Here is a 14232-nt window from a genome sequence, read left to right as displayed (position 1 = left end):
TTTCTCCACGCAAACATGCAGAGAGCCTGGTGAGGGAAAGCAGGGCATCGTTTCACTGGGGTCCTCTAGCTTGGAGGCAAGAGGGAACTCTGTGGGCCATCCAGCCCACCCTGAGCTTTTACTGGAGTCTCCGCTGCTCAGGTAGTACCAGAAGCCGATGCAGTGGGTGCCCCCAAGTGGGTATATCCCCATCCACAGTGCCACTGCTTGACCTGCTGCCAGAGAGCCAGTGCTGGTGTCGGCAACCATGTAGTGCCCTGGGGAAAGGAAGAAATGTGTTCCAGTTGAATCTTCTTCTGGATTGGAAACCCTGGGGGTCATCCAGTCCAACCTGCCGCAAGGCGCCACTCACCCTCCAGGTGTGGTTGTCAAGCAGACCTTGTTCCAAGGCGCCACCCCACCATGCCCACCTGGTGGGGCTTGGCTCCTAGGAAAGGACAAGGGCTGATGGAATCTGGAGACGTTCCTTGCCTCCCAGCGCCCATCTGCAGGGTAGATGACCCAGGGTGTGCCCTCCAGCTCTACAATGCTATCATTCTGTGATGTTGTAAAGCAGGACATGCTCAAAGCAGAGGGTGCTGGGTTTTAGTGCTGCACAGTGTGCTGCCCCTGGGTGGGCTCAGACCCAGCAGGGAATTTGGTTTCCATGTAACATGGCCACCCCATTTCTGGCATGACAAGATACACAAGGAGAAAACACTTTCCTGTCTCCTGTGGCGGCCAGTTCCACAAGTTAACAAAGGCATGTGGCAGGCCTCAAATTCCCTGCAGATGCTCACCACACTGGCTCTCCTCTGTGCCGTCATGGCAGTCAGGCTCGAAGTCGCACATTTGCTCTCTGCTGATGCAGTACACACTGTCATCGCAGGCAAACTGGCCATCCTTGCGGGTGCCGGGGTGTGTGTGGCTTGCTGGGGGGAGCAGAGAACAGGCCTGGATGGGGAGGGAAGGAAGTGTCAATGTCCGGGACTGGTGGGAGGAATACATATGGGAGGATGTCTCCATCCCATGAGACTCCTCATCTGTGGGTTTTGGATTCCAGCCAAAAAGATTGGGTTGGATGACCCTCAGTGTCCCTTCCCATTCTCCCATTCCCATAGGGCAGTTCACAAGACACACACAGAGAGAAACTCACTCACACATACATGGGTACACACACATATACAACACATGTAAAATATTTTTGAAGAACGAACTGTTATAAAGAGAACTAGAGCCTTATTTCTACTCCTTTTTCCCTCACTGCTTTGTTGGATGCAACCGGGAGACAGGATCAAGTCATCCAGAGCTATGCTGCTTTGGGGATCCTTCCTGATATGCTATAATTTGTGTTTTGTATGCCTGCTGCTATCTGTTAACCTTATGCAAATAAAGCATTGCTTATTCTTCATCCACTGGCGTGCTTATTGGCTCCAGATCCAGAAATAATCCTGCCCTTGGCAGAACATATACAGTGCTTTTTTCTGGGGGGGACGCAGGGGAATGCATACTCCTAAAACATTTTGTGAATGTACTTTTGTCCATTTACTGTATTTTTCCCGGTTTGAACTATAAAATGTTGATTTTCTTGAGTCAAAATGAGAGTACCCCCATTTTTTTTTTTTTAGAAAAGAAGCACTGCATATACACACACACACACATATACATATATCCATTTTATTTGTATCTATTTACAAACGGACACCTATATCTAGGTATGTATATTCTTGTATATAAACTTCCGCGGCCCACCCGCACCATCCCTCCGCCAAGGGGCACAAGAGGAAGGCCACTGGGGGAGAAAGGCAGCTGAGGACGAAGCTGCCCCCTGGGGAGAGCGGGGTTGAGAGAGAGTGGGCTGGAGAAAGAGAGAGGGCAAGCACGTCTCTGCTGGCCCAACGTCGCAGCGCCTCTTCCGCCCTTTCCCCTCCCCTTCCTGTGCTCATGCCTCTCCTCCGCTGGCACCTCCTTCCGGTAATCCTAGCCTCGCCCAACATGGCGGCAGCACAGCCTTTTCCGCCTGTTTCCCTCCCCTTCATGTGCTCATGCCTCTCCTCCGGTGGTACCTCCTTCCGGTACCCCTGCCCTCGCCCAACATGGGGGCAGCACAGCCTCTTCCGCCCGTTTCCCTCCCCTTCCTGTGCTCATGCCTCTCCTCCGGTGGTACCTCCTTCCGGTACCCCTGCCCTCGCCCAACATGGCGGCAGCACAGCCTCTTCCGCCCGTTTCCCTCCCCTTCCTGTGCTCATGCCTCTCCTCCGGTGGCACCTCCTTCCGGTACCCCTGCCCTCGCCCAACATGGCGGCAGCACAGCCTCTTCCGCCCGTTTCCCTCCCCTTCCTGTGCTCATGCCTCTCCTCCGGTGGTACCTTCTTCCGGTACCCCTGCCCTCGCCCAACATGGCGGCAGCACAGCCTCTTCCGCCCGTTTCTCTCCCCTTCCTGTGCTCATGCCTCTACTCCGGTGGCACCTCCTTCCGGTACCCCTGCCCTCGCCCAACATGGGAGCAGCACAGCCTCTTCCGCCCGTTTCCCTCCCCTTCCTGTCCTCTTGCCTCTCCTCCGGTGGCACCTCCTTCCGGTACCCCTGCCCTCGCCCAACATGGGAGCAGCACAGCCTCTTCCGCCCGTTTCCCTCCCCTTCCTGTCCTCTTGCCTCTCCTCCGGTGGCACCTCCTTCCGGTATCCCTGCCCTCGCCCAACATGGCGGAAGCACAGCCTCTTCCGCCCGTTTCCCTCCCCTTCCTGTCCTCTAGCCTCTCCTCCGGTGGCATCTCCTTCCGGTACCCCTGCCCTCACCCAACATGGCGGAAGCACAGCCTCTTCCGCCCGTTTCCCTCCCCTTCCTGTCCTCAGCCTCTCCTCCGGTGGCACCTCCTTCCGGTACCCCTGCCCTCACCCAACATGGCGGCAGCACAGCCTTTTCCGCCCTTCCGATATAGGAGTGCAGAAAAAGGTGAAACTGCCATGAAAAGGAGAGGAGGAGTGTGTGTGTGTGTGTGTGTGTGTGTGTGTGTGTGTGAGACAGGGAGCATCCTAGTAGAGATGGAAGGGGAACCCAAGGGTCATCTAGTCCAACCCTCTGCAAAGAAGCTCAGAGCTACAATTCCCAGGTCTTCTTTGGGAATTCTATGAGAAGTAAGAGTTTCTACATTCATGAGCATTCACTTAGAGTGCGCTCATGTTTTTACCTTTTATTGAAAGCGGCCACAAGTGACTTGGGTGGAGTATAAATAATAAAATTATATTGCTCCTGCTGCTGTTCTTCTCTTACCGTAACTCAACCCCAACTCTAACTCTAACTCCTAATCCTAATCCAACTCAAACCCAACTCTCACTGTAATCCTAACCTTTACCCAAACCTAATCCTAAACACTTTGCTTCTTTTTGTGGTGTTTTGTGTTATTGCTTCATTTTGTAGGTCATGAGGCTTTCTTTGTTTCTTGTGGTGTTGCTTCATTTAGCAGATTTTTAATTGGTTTTTGTGTTTCTTTTGGTATTGCATCATCTTCATAGGTTGTTTGGATTTCTGATTAATTTGCTTTGGATTTCTGGTAGCTCTGCTTCTTTATGATTTGTTTCTGTGTTTCTGGTGTTTTGGCTTGGTTATGTCATAAAATTGAAGAAATACCACCAGAAGCACAAAAACCAAGAAATATTCCCCAAATGAGGCAAAACCAGGAGACATGAAAACCAAGAAACAATCTCACCCAAAACCGCAGAACCATTCAAAGTAAAAGAAGCAAAACAATTAAATGCAAAAAACAAGCAAAACCACCCCAAATTAAACAAATCAGCAGAAAACAAAAAAGAAGCAGTAAAGCCACCAATTACAAAGCAATGCCATAAGAAACTGGAAACCAGTTTTTAAAAAGCAAAACCAGAAACTCAACAAGCATGCAATTTATGGGAGTCCAAAAGCACTTCAAGCAACAGAAATTTACCAACATAGCATACTAGTTTTCACTTTTGGGTTTCTAGTGAATGTGCTTCGTTTGCAGCTGGCTTCATTTCTTTTCCATTGGTTTAGCTTGTTTTTTGGACTTTTGCTTTATTGCTTCTTTTGAGAAGTTTTCTTGTTTTTGCATTCTGGTGGTAATACTTTTGAATGCTTTGGGGGTTTCTGGTGAATCTGCTTTGTTTGGGATTGGTTGGCTTCTTTGTCAGTTTCCTTTTTTTAAATATATTTATTAAGATTTTATAAACAGGAAAAAATTACAGAATAAAAAAGAGAAAAGATAAAAATAGAAAAAATACAAAAATACAAATGAATAATACAAAATACATAAAAATAGATGATAAGTAGAAAAACACAATTAAAAACAAATCAATCTTTTCATATTTTAAGGTTCATTTACTTATTTTCCTGACCTCCTCGCGCCTCCCTTTTTTGTATTCCAGTTTACATGGTAATTCAGCAAATCCTTACCCTCATTGTTTTAATCTTAGTTTTATATCATAACATGTTGAACTTCATATTTTCATCTAATTATCTTTTTTTTTTTAAAAAAAGATATTTATTGAGATTTCCAAGATTATATAAAAAATAATAATAAAAGCAAAACACAAACACAAAAAATAACAAATATAAAAAACAAAGTACAAAACTAAAAACTATTTAAAAACAAGTAAAGTTTCATTCCCTTATTTTCTTATAACTTACTTCCCCGACCTCCTCATACCTCCCCTTTTTGTATTCCAATTTCTAATTGTTAATTCAGCAAATCCTCTCCCTTAATTTTCATTTAATTTTCAACCTTTCTTTTCTTTTTACTTAATCATTACAGCTGAAAAACTGCTTAAATTTCTAAACCAACATCATTCTAACATTCATTAATTTTGCAATATTTCCCAAGATAGTCCTTAAATTTCTTCCAATCTTCTTCCGCCGTCTCTCTTCCCTGGTCTCGGATTCTGCTAGTCATTTCTGCCAGTCCCATATAGTCGATCACCTTCATCTGCCATTCTTCCAAGGTGGGTAGATCTTGTGTCTTCCAATACTTTGTGATGAGTATTCTTGCTGCTGTTGTAGCGTACATAAAGAATGTTCTATCCTTCTTTGGCACCAATTGGCCGACCATGCCCAGGAGAAAGGCCTCTGGTTTCTTCAGGAAGGTATATTTAAATACCTTTTTCATTTCATTATATATCATTTCCCAGAAAGCCTTAATCCTTGGGCACGTCCACCAAAGGTGAAAGAATGTACCTTCATTTTCTTTACATTTCCAACATTTATTATCAGGTAAGTGGTAAATTTTTGCAAGCTTGACTGGGGTCATGTACCACCTATAAATCAGTTTCATAATATTCTCTCTTAGGGCATTACATGCCGTAAATTTCATACCAGTGGTCCACAACTGTTCCCAGTCAGCAAACATAATGTTATGACCAATATCTTGTGCCCACTTAATCATAGCTGATTTAACCGTTTCATCCTGCGTGTTCCATTTCAACAGCAAGTTATACATTTTTGACAAATTCTTAGTTTTGGGTTCTAACAGTTCTGTTTCCAATTTTGATTTTTCTACCTGGAAGCCAATTTTCCTGTCCAACTTGTAAGCCTCCATTATTTGGTAATAATGAAGCCAGTCTCACACTTTATCCTTTAATTTCTCAAAACTCTGCAGTTTCAGTCTATCTCCTTCTTGTTCCAGAATTTACCAATATTTCGGCCATTTGGACTCCATATTGAGTCTTTTCACAGTCTTAGCCTCCATTGGCGATGTCAGGGACGCAGCGGGAGCACAGGGAGGGGAGGAGATGGAGAGCGAGGGGGAGCAGTCCGAGGGCAGCGTAGGAGAAGATGACAGTAGCCCGAGAGATTCCATGAGCCTCTCCAGCGAATCGGAAGATTCACAGAAGGGGGCGCCGGTGGCCAGGGCAAGGGGGGCCCCAAGGGGGACACCCCAGAAGCAAGGGGCCAGCGGGGACTCCCAGAGCAGCAGTTGGAAATCAGGACCAGCTTCCCCACCAGAGCGTAGTGGGGGGGAGGAGTCCCAGGTATTGGGGCCAGCGTATTCACCACCAGCGAGAGAAGATGAGTCAGGATTGGCCACGCCTCCATCGGAGAGCGGGGGAACGGTCAAGAGGAAGGTTGCCGGCTGGGCGCGCGCGCCAAGTTCAAATGTACAGGCGAGCGGCACAGCAGGTAGCCCGGATAGGGAACCAGGTCCTAAAGCCTGCCGGAAGGAGGGGCAAGAATCAGGGGGGTCAGCATCAGAAGAGTCCAGAAAGGATGAAACCCCAGCGGGCAGGAGGGCCCAGAGGAGGAAGGAGCTAAGGAAGAGGTGGAGCAAGGCTAGAGTCTTAAACTGGTGTGGAAGGGGAGGAGATTCAGACGGAGCTTCGCCGGTCTAGGGTTTAAGACGTAGAGCTGCACGCTGCGGCTTTGAAATGGAAACTGAACGTCAATAAATACTTTTGTACATAACTACAGCCGGGCGTTGGTCCTCTGTGAGCTGGGACCTAGGCGACAACCACCTTGGGGTTTTATTTTCCAGCAATTCTTTATATTTGATCCAGACTTTGTACAATGCTTTCCTGACAATATGATTTTTAAAAGCTTTATGAGCTTTAACCTTGTCATACCACAAATATGCATGCCACCCAAAAATATTGTTAAAACCTTCTAAGTCCAAAATGTCTGTGTTCTCAAGAAGCAGCCAGTCTTTCAACCAGCAGAATGCTGCTGATTCATAGTAAAGTTTAAAGTCTGTCAGGGCAAATCCCCCCCCCTTCCTTTGCATCAGTTAAAATCTTAAATTTTATTCTGGGTTTCTTGCCCTGCCAGACAAATTTAGAAATATCTTTCTGCCACTTCTTGAAACAGTGCATCTTGTCCACAATTTGCAATGTTTGAAACAAAAACAAAATTCTAGGCAATACATTCATCTTTATAGCCGCAATTCGACCAGACAAGGAAAGCTTCAAATTTGACCAAATTTCTAAGTCTTTTTTCACTTCTATCCAACATTTCTCCAAAGGTGAAAGAATGTACCTTCATTTTCTTTACACTTCCAACACTTATTATCGGGCAAATGGTATATTTTTGCAAGCTTGACTGGTGTCATGTATCACCTGTATATCATTTTCATAATATTCTCTCTTAAGGCATTGCATGCCGTAAATTTCATACCTGTGGTCCATAACTGTTCCCAGTCAGCAAACATGATGTTATGTCCAACATCTTGTGCCCATTTTATCATAACAGATTTAACCGTTTCATCCTGAGTGTTCCATTTCAACAGCAGGTTATACATTCTTGATAATATCTTAGTTTTGGGATCTAACAGTTCTGTTTCCAATTTTGATTTTTCCATCTGGAAACCAATTTTTTTGTCCAAGTTATAGGCCTCCCTTATTTGATAATAATGAAGCCAATCTCACACTTATCCAGACATTAAACAGTGCCCTTCTGACAATACAGTGGTGCCCCGCAAGATAAATGCCTCGCAAAACGAAAAACGCGCAAGACGAAAGGGTTTTTCGGTTTTTGCGTCGCTTCGCAAGACGATTTTCCCTATGGGCTTGCTTCGCAAGACGTTTTGTTTTTCTTAAAGCCGCTAAGCTGTTACTGTAATAGCAATCAATACAGTACAGCATCTGGAAACACAGCCGGTGGTGATGCTGCCCTGCGCCACTTCGAAAAGTTCCTAGGCTTCAGCCTTAGAACTGGGAGGGGACCTGGCGGCGACACCCGGCTCGGGGTGGGATTTCCCCGTCTGCGCTCTTAGCGCGCGCAGCGACCGCTAGATCCCGAGGACGGCAGACTGGGCAGGGGACGGACATGAAAAGTTTTGCCTCACCATCTCCGAGGAAGCGGGGAGATGATCCCTGTCAAGGGAAGAAGGGGGCACCCATTTGCCAGCAGCCGGTGCCCCCGAACCGAGGCTGAGGGTGGCGCCATCGCCTGTCAAAGTGACCGCAAAGGCGAGCTCCGGTCGCGCGGCCGAGGGAAGCCCCGCTGTGGGTCATCCAAAGTCAGCCCGAGCACGCCACTCACCTAAAAGGCATGGAGAGACGGAGGGAGCGTGCGAGGATCCTGGTGCAGAGGAGGCTCCTGCAGCAAAATACTGTAAAGGCAGTCGGCAGCTGGAGGGCTCCAGGACCCGGAGCTGCGGCGGGGCCGTCGATGGCGTTGCCGGAGACTCCTCCCTCTGGGCCTCGCTCTCTCCGCCTTCGCCACTGCTTGCCCTGCCTGCAATCGGCCGGGTTCATCGCTCCACTCTGCAGAGTGCTGCGCAAAGGGGGCGGGGACGCTTTGGCTGAACACGCAAAGGCGTGGTGGGACAGGTGTACGGGGACGCTTTGGCTGAGCACGCAAAGGCGCGGCAGGACAGGTATACGGGGACGCTTTGGCTGAGCGCTCATGCAATGGCCAGATGCTCCCTAGGGGTCGAGGCTTGCAGTTGCGGGAACGAGTTTATACCTGTAGCCGCTAAGCCGCTAATAGCCATGCTTCGCAAGACGAAAAAACCTGCAAGACGAAGAGACTCGTGGAACAGATTAATTTCGTCTTGCGAGGCACCACTGTATGGTTTTTAAATGCTTTATGAGCTTTAACCTTGTCATACCACAGATATGCATGCCACCCAAAAACGTTATTAAAATCTTCTAGATCCAAAATGTCTGTGTTCTCAAGAAGCAGCCATTCTTTCAACCAGCAAAATGCTGCTGATTCATAATAAAGTTTAAGGTCTGGCAGGGCAAATCCACCTCTATCCTTTGCGTCAGTTAATATTTTAAATTTTATTCTGGGCTTCTTGCCCTGCCAGACAAATCTAGAGATATCTCTCTGCCACTTCTTGAAACAATCCATTTTGTCCAAAATTTGCAATGATTGAAATAAAAATAACATTCTTGGCAATACATTCATCTTTATAACAGCAATTCTACCAAACAAGGAAAGCTTCAAATTTGACCATATTTCAAGATCCCTTTTCACTTCTGACCAACATTTCTCATAGTTATCTTTAAATAAATTTAAGTTCTTAGCAGTCATATTAACCCCCAGGTATTTTACTTTCTTAACCAGTGTTAAACCTGTCTCCTTCTGAAACCTCTCTTTCTTAATCGGTGTTAATTTTTTCTCAAGAACCTTAGTCTTTAACTTGTTTAACTTAAATCCTGCCACTTGACCAAATTCCTGAATTAATTCTAATACTCTTTTAGTACTAGATTCTGGCTCCTGTAATGTCAATACTAAGTCATCTGCAAACGCTTTAAGTTTGTACTGTTTAGCTCCGACCTGAATACCTTTGATCAGATGGTCCCTTCTAATCATATTTAGCAAAACCTCCAGGACCGAAATAAAAAGCAATGGGGAAATTGGGCAGCCTTGTCGTGTCCCTTTCTCCATCTTAAATTCTTCTGTAACCACGTTGTTAACTATCAATTTGGCCTTTTGTTCTGAGTAAATTGCACCTATACCATTTTCGAAACCTTGACCAACCCCCATCCCCTGAAGATTTTTCTTCATAAAACTCCAAGAAATATTATCAAAAGCTTTCTCTGCATCAACAAATATCAAAACTGCCTTAGTGTTAATGTTCACTTGCAGCTTCTCTAAAATGTTAATTATATTTCTCGTGTTGTCAGACAAGTGTCTACCCAGGAGAAAGCCAGCTTGGTCTTTATGTATCTCCTCAACAAGTACCTTTTTCAATCTTTTGGCCAAAATATCTGCAAAAGTTTTGTAATCCACATTAAGTAGGGATATGGGGCGGTAGTTCTTAAGTTGTGTTTTTTCAGACTAAGTTTTCGGTATAAGTGTAATATAAGCTTCCTTCCACGACTCTGGCGCTTTTTCCCCCTCCAAAATTTCATTACAAACCTCCTTTAGTGGTTGAATTAACCAATCTTTCAAAGATCTATAATATTTTGAGGTTAAACCGTCCGGCCCTGGAGATTTGCCCAACTGCATATCTTGGATGGCACCTTCCACCTCCTGCTCTGTTATTTTATAATTCAGCATTAACTTATTTTCTTGAGAGATTTTTTGTAATCCATTTGTTCTTAAAAACTGATCTATGTCGGTCTCTTTCTGTGGCCCTTGTGTGTAAAGTTGTTTAAAATATCTCTGGAAGCACTTTCTAATCTCCACTGGATTCTGTATATTCTTTCCCTCCACTTCCAAGTTTGTAATGGTATTAGTTTTTGTCTTTTTTTCATCTGCCAAGCCAGCAGTTTCCCACATTTATTAGCCGATTCAAATGTCTTTTGTCTCATCTGCTTGATTTTCTATTCTATTTCCTGATTTATCATTTTCATATATTGTACTTGATACAACTTTATTTCTCTCAGAATCTCTTGCGACTTTGGTTTCACTCTTAATTTCCTCTCTCCTTCTTTTATTTTCTCCAAAATTTTATCTTTTTTCTCATTTTGAGTTCTCTTCTTTATTGCATTCTGTTGAATCAGAAACCCTCTCATAACCGCCTTGCTTGCGTCCCAGATTACTCTTTTTTCAACCGTAGCTTTGTCAGTTTCCATTGATGTTGCTTTTACATGGTTCTTCTGCTTCTTTTCAGTAGGTTTTTGTGTTTTTAGTGGTTGACTTCATTGTTGGAATGGTCATTAGACATTTCTGGTGGTTTTGCTTCATTTCTGGTGGTTTTCCTTTTATTCTTGGGATTATCAGATCTCATACAAATTAATATTCTCAAAGGTGCAAAACCCAAAAAACCTAGAAATGAAACAAACTCACCATAATTCCAGCACCCAATCTGTTATGTACTAACCTTGGATCCTAGAATGCAACAACTGATTGGTCTTTTCCTGCAGGCCAATCAGGCTCCAAGAGGGAAGCAGAGTTAGCTAGTCAGACGGGACTCATTGTGTAAATAATGTATATAAAAGCCTGAGGTTGGGGGGGGCAATAAAGAGCATGAAATACATACAAGACTCTGAGTATATTTCACAATTGTAATGTATATAAAAGAATCTATGAAACGAAAACCACAGAAAAAATTCAACATAATCCCAAAAACAAACCAGAAACAACAGAAACAAACCACATCCACCAAAGATGAGAAAACCAATTGAATAGAACCACAAGAAACCCACGCAGTAAACATCTCAGGGAAAAGCGAAATCACCGCCACACCATGCAAAACTAAGGTTTAACTGGCTTTGGGGTTTCTGCGCAATTTACTTTCCCCCTCTTGTTGGGGGTTTCTGGTGGTATTTCCTCTGCTTCTCACATTTCTGCTTCTTTTCAATTGGTTTTGGGATTCTGGTGAATTTGGTAATGATTTGATTGAAGTCTCTGTCTGGCGATTTTCCTTTTTCATGAATTCCTTCCTTGTTGGGTTTCTGGTATCTCACTTTTGGTTTTCACATTTCTCTTAGTTTTGCTACGTTTCAGGTAGTTTGCTTACTTTTTGGAATTATCCAGTCTCATAAAAATGAAGCAATATCATTAGAAGCTTAAAAAGCATGAAAAAAACCCCAGGCACTAACCCTAACCCTGAACATCTACCTATCCCCTGCCCTAACCCTAACCCTGATATTCTGGTCATCCATCTTGGGGATAACAATCTGGTGAGGTAAATTCAGTTGAGATCACTAAATATCTCCATCAGCTGCGCTTCCTCATCCCTGAGCTTATCATAGTTTGGTTTGGAATGTTGTAGAGGTGCTTATGGAGTGGGGGCAGCCTTCCTAAGAAGGTGGATGGGCAAGACATAAAGCTAATCATTCTACAATGATGTTTGTGTCTGAAAATGTGGGTGCTTATATCCCTCATGGTAAGAATTATGTTCTGTGCCCCACAGTTGTATAGACCTGGTGGTATGCATCTTTCTGATTTGGGTTGTGACATGATTCTTAAGGATCTGCAAAGAGCTCTGTTTGAGCACTTGTGTGTTTGTGGGTAGAGGTGAACAAGCACACCTGCCCAGACTTAATTTGATTTGGTTACATTGGTCGAATCTGACTAGTTTTGCCGATCCTCAAGTTGTTATATTTAATAAATACAACCTATTTATCCACTTTTGGTTGTCTTGACTCTTCCTCCTGATGTGCTAGGAACCACTCCGTTTGGGGGGCACTGCAAAACATGCGGTTTTTACTGCAAACATTTTGCCAGACTTTGGCTTTGATTTGGAGTGAATCAGGCAATGTTGGGTTTTGGGGTGACCTTATGACCCCTGTCACTTACTTGGTTTGTCGGGCAAAATGCTACAAAAATGCTACAATGTCTGGCAAAATGCTACGAAACTTTTGCCATACTTTGGCACCAGTTTGGAGTGAATCGGACAATGTTGGGTTTTGGATATTAATTATGAACCCCAGTTTGATGTATCAATTACTCTGTTTATGGGGTGTTACAAAATGTGAGGGTTTTGCTGCAAAACTTTTGCCAAACATCAGTTTTGATGGGATCCCAGATTTGGGGGTTTGTAGTTAAATGAAGCATTCTTTCAGTACTTCTCGGGAAATGTGCAGTTTCCGTCAGATCAAACTAATACTACTGAAAAGGAACACAGCTTCCTCTGTTTGTCTCACAGTAACTTACTGGTCTTTTTGATTATGCAGCCCAACACTTCCAGCTGGATTCCGAGGACAGGAAATGATTCTGCTAAAGGCTTTCTGTGAATATAATTCCAGTTGATTTGTTTTAATGGTCACATAAAGGCACTTTCTTTGGTTATAAAATGATGTTGTGAGTCTTATATCTGAACAGTCAATAAACTCCCTCCCCCACAGAAACGCTTGTCTTACTTCTTCTTCTTCTTCTTGGCATCCATACTTACATGTTTGTTTAAAGAAAGACTAACCCCACCCCGAACCCCACCTCCAGCTTTCATCTTATTATTCTAGTGACTAGTCAGTGTTCATAGCAACACTTGCTTTTGTTACTAGACAAACTGCCCTGAAAGACAGTAACTATGAACTACATGTGTCTTCTTGATATAGAAGGTTGTTGCTAGTTTCTGCAAAACACTTCTTTATCTTTCAACAAGAAATAAATGAATAGGAGGCTGCTCTAAGGAAGAAGTGTGATTGCATCTGGAATATCAGACTCTCTGTATTTTTATTTATTTACTTGATTTAGGGGTGGCCGCTTCACCCCCTGGCTATGCCCATGTCCCCAACTAACTGAGCTTCTTGGGATCATCCTGCCATGCTGTGAGCTACTACATTATCCTGCACTTCCTTCCTTAGAGAATAAAAAACTGAGGCAAATTTCCAGTCTAAACAGGCTACACAAAAAGAAACAGCAGTGATTCTTTATGTATGACTTGTGCTTGAGCGCCTGATATCTCAGAAAATCAATATCAGTGTGGGTGGGTGGGTCAGGGCATTTCCGAAATGTTATGATAGATGGAGCCATGGGTGTAGCCAAGGGGGGACCAAATAAATAAAAATAAATAAAAATACATAGCTATCTGAGGTTCTGCACCCCCTAACAAAAGGCCTGCCCCCAGTAACAAAAATCCTGGATGGAGCCAACTACAGTAATTCTGGTTTTGTCCCCACCCAGAAGTGTAGCATATGTGGGCCGTGGGGGCACAAATTTTTGACCCTGGGCACAATTGTGTCAGGGGGCACAAACAGGTGCCCCCACAGCAGGCTCCCTCATTGGTGCCTGGCTCCGTGGGAGAAGGAGCTGACTTAAGCTGCTGTGCTTCTGCTGGCCACAGCTCTGTCCTTAGGTTAGGCCTGACCCAGGGAAGAGAGCAGGAGGGTGGGTGGCCGCAGTGCACCTCGCTCCCAGTCACAGCAGCAGCTCCGCCTCCGGGTCACCTCTGACCTGGCGCACTCAAGGAGCCTGAGCAGCAGCTTCCCTGCCCCTCTCCTCCCCTGGACAGGAGCATGTGGGCATGCCCTCGCCCCCCTTGTTGAGTTCTGCAAAGGCAGCCCTGAGACTGAGGAGGAAAGAGCTCACTGCTCATGCCAACCCTAGAGAGGATGTAAGAAAGAAGCAGGCTGTTGGAAGACAGCCAAGAAGCAATTGAGCTTGGTGGAGCAGTGCCCCAGTCCCCCTTAAGAACAAGCCTCCACTGACAGGGAGCAAGAAGGAATTTTATTTTTATTTTTTTTTTAAACATTTTTTATTGCTTTTTAGAAATACAGAAAAAAGAATAAAGGGTGGTTATGAGAAGATAGGGTATAAGTAACAAGTTTCCATATTCTTTTTCCATCTATTCTATAGGACTTCCCCACATCCTCCGAACCCTGCGTTCTCTGTCTTATAAAGCATCAGCAATTTGTTAACTTATTTCAAAACTTATTGTAACTTCCATTTTAT

The 14232-nt window shown here is 44.6% G+C and overlaps 1 long non-coding RNA gene across 1 annotated transcript; it reads left to right on the top strand.

Moving 5' to 3' along the window:
• The first annotated feature begins 2810 nt into the window (after nucleotides 1–2810).
• LOC310837165 lies at nucleotides 2811–12689 on the top strand. Its single transcript, XR_014560447.1, has 2 exons — nucleotides 2811–2975; nucleotides 12516–12689. It is a non-coding gene; the product is annotated as an uncharacterized lncRNA (long non-coding RNA).
• Nucleotides 12690–14232: the final 1543 nt, after the last annotated feature.

This window comes from Podarcis gaigeae (genome assembly GCF_964106915.1).
Source record: "Podarcis gaigeae genome assembly, contig: HAP1_SCAFFOLD_126, whole genome shotgun sequence".
NCBI classification, from domain to species: domain Eukaryota; kingdom Metazoa; phylum Chordata; class Lepidosauria; order Squamata; family Lacertidae; genus Podarcis; species Podarcis gaigeae.
This window is presented reverse-complemented; position numbering and strand designations above follow the sequence as displayed.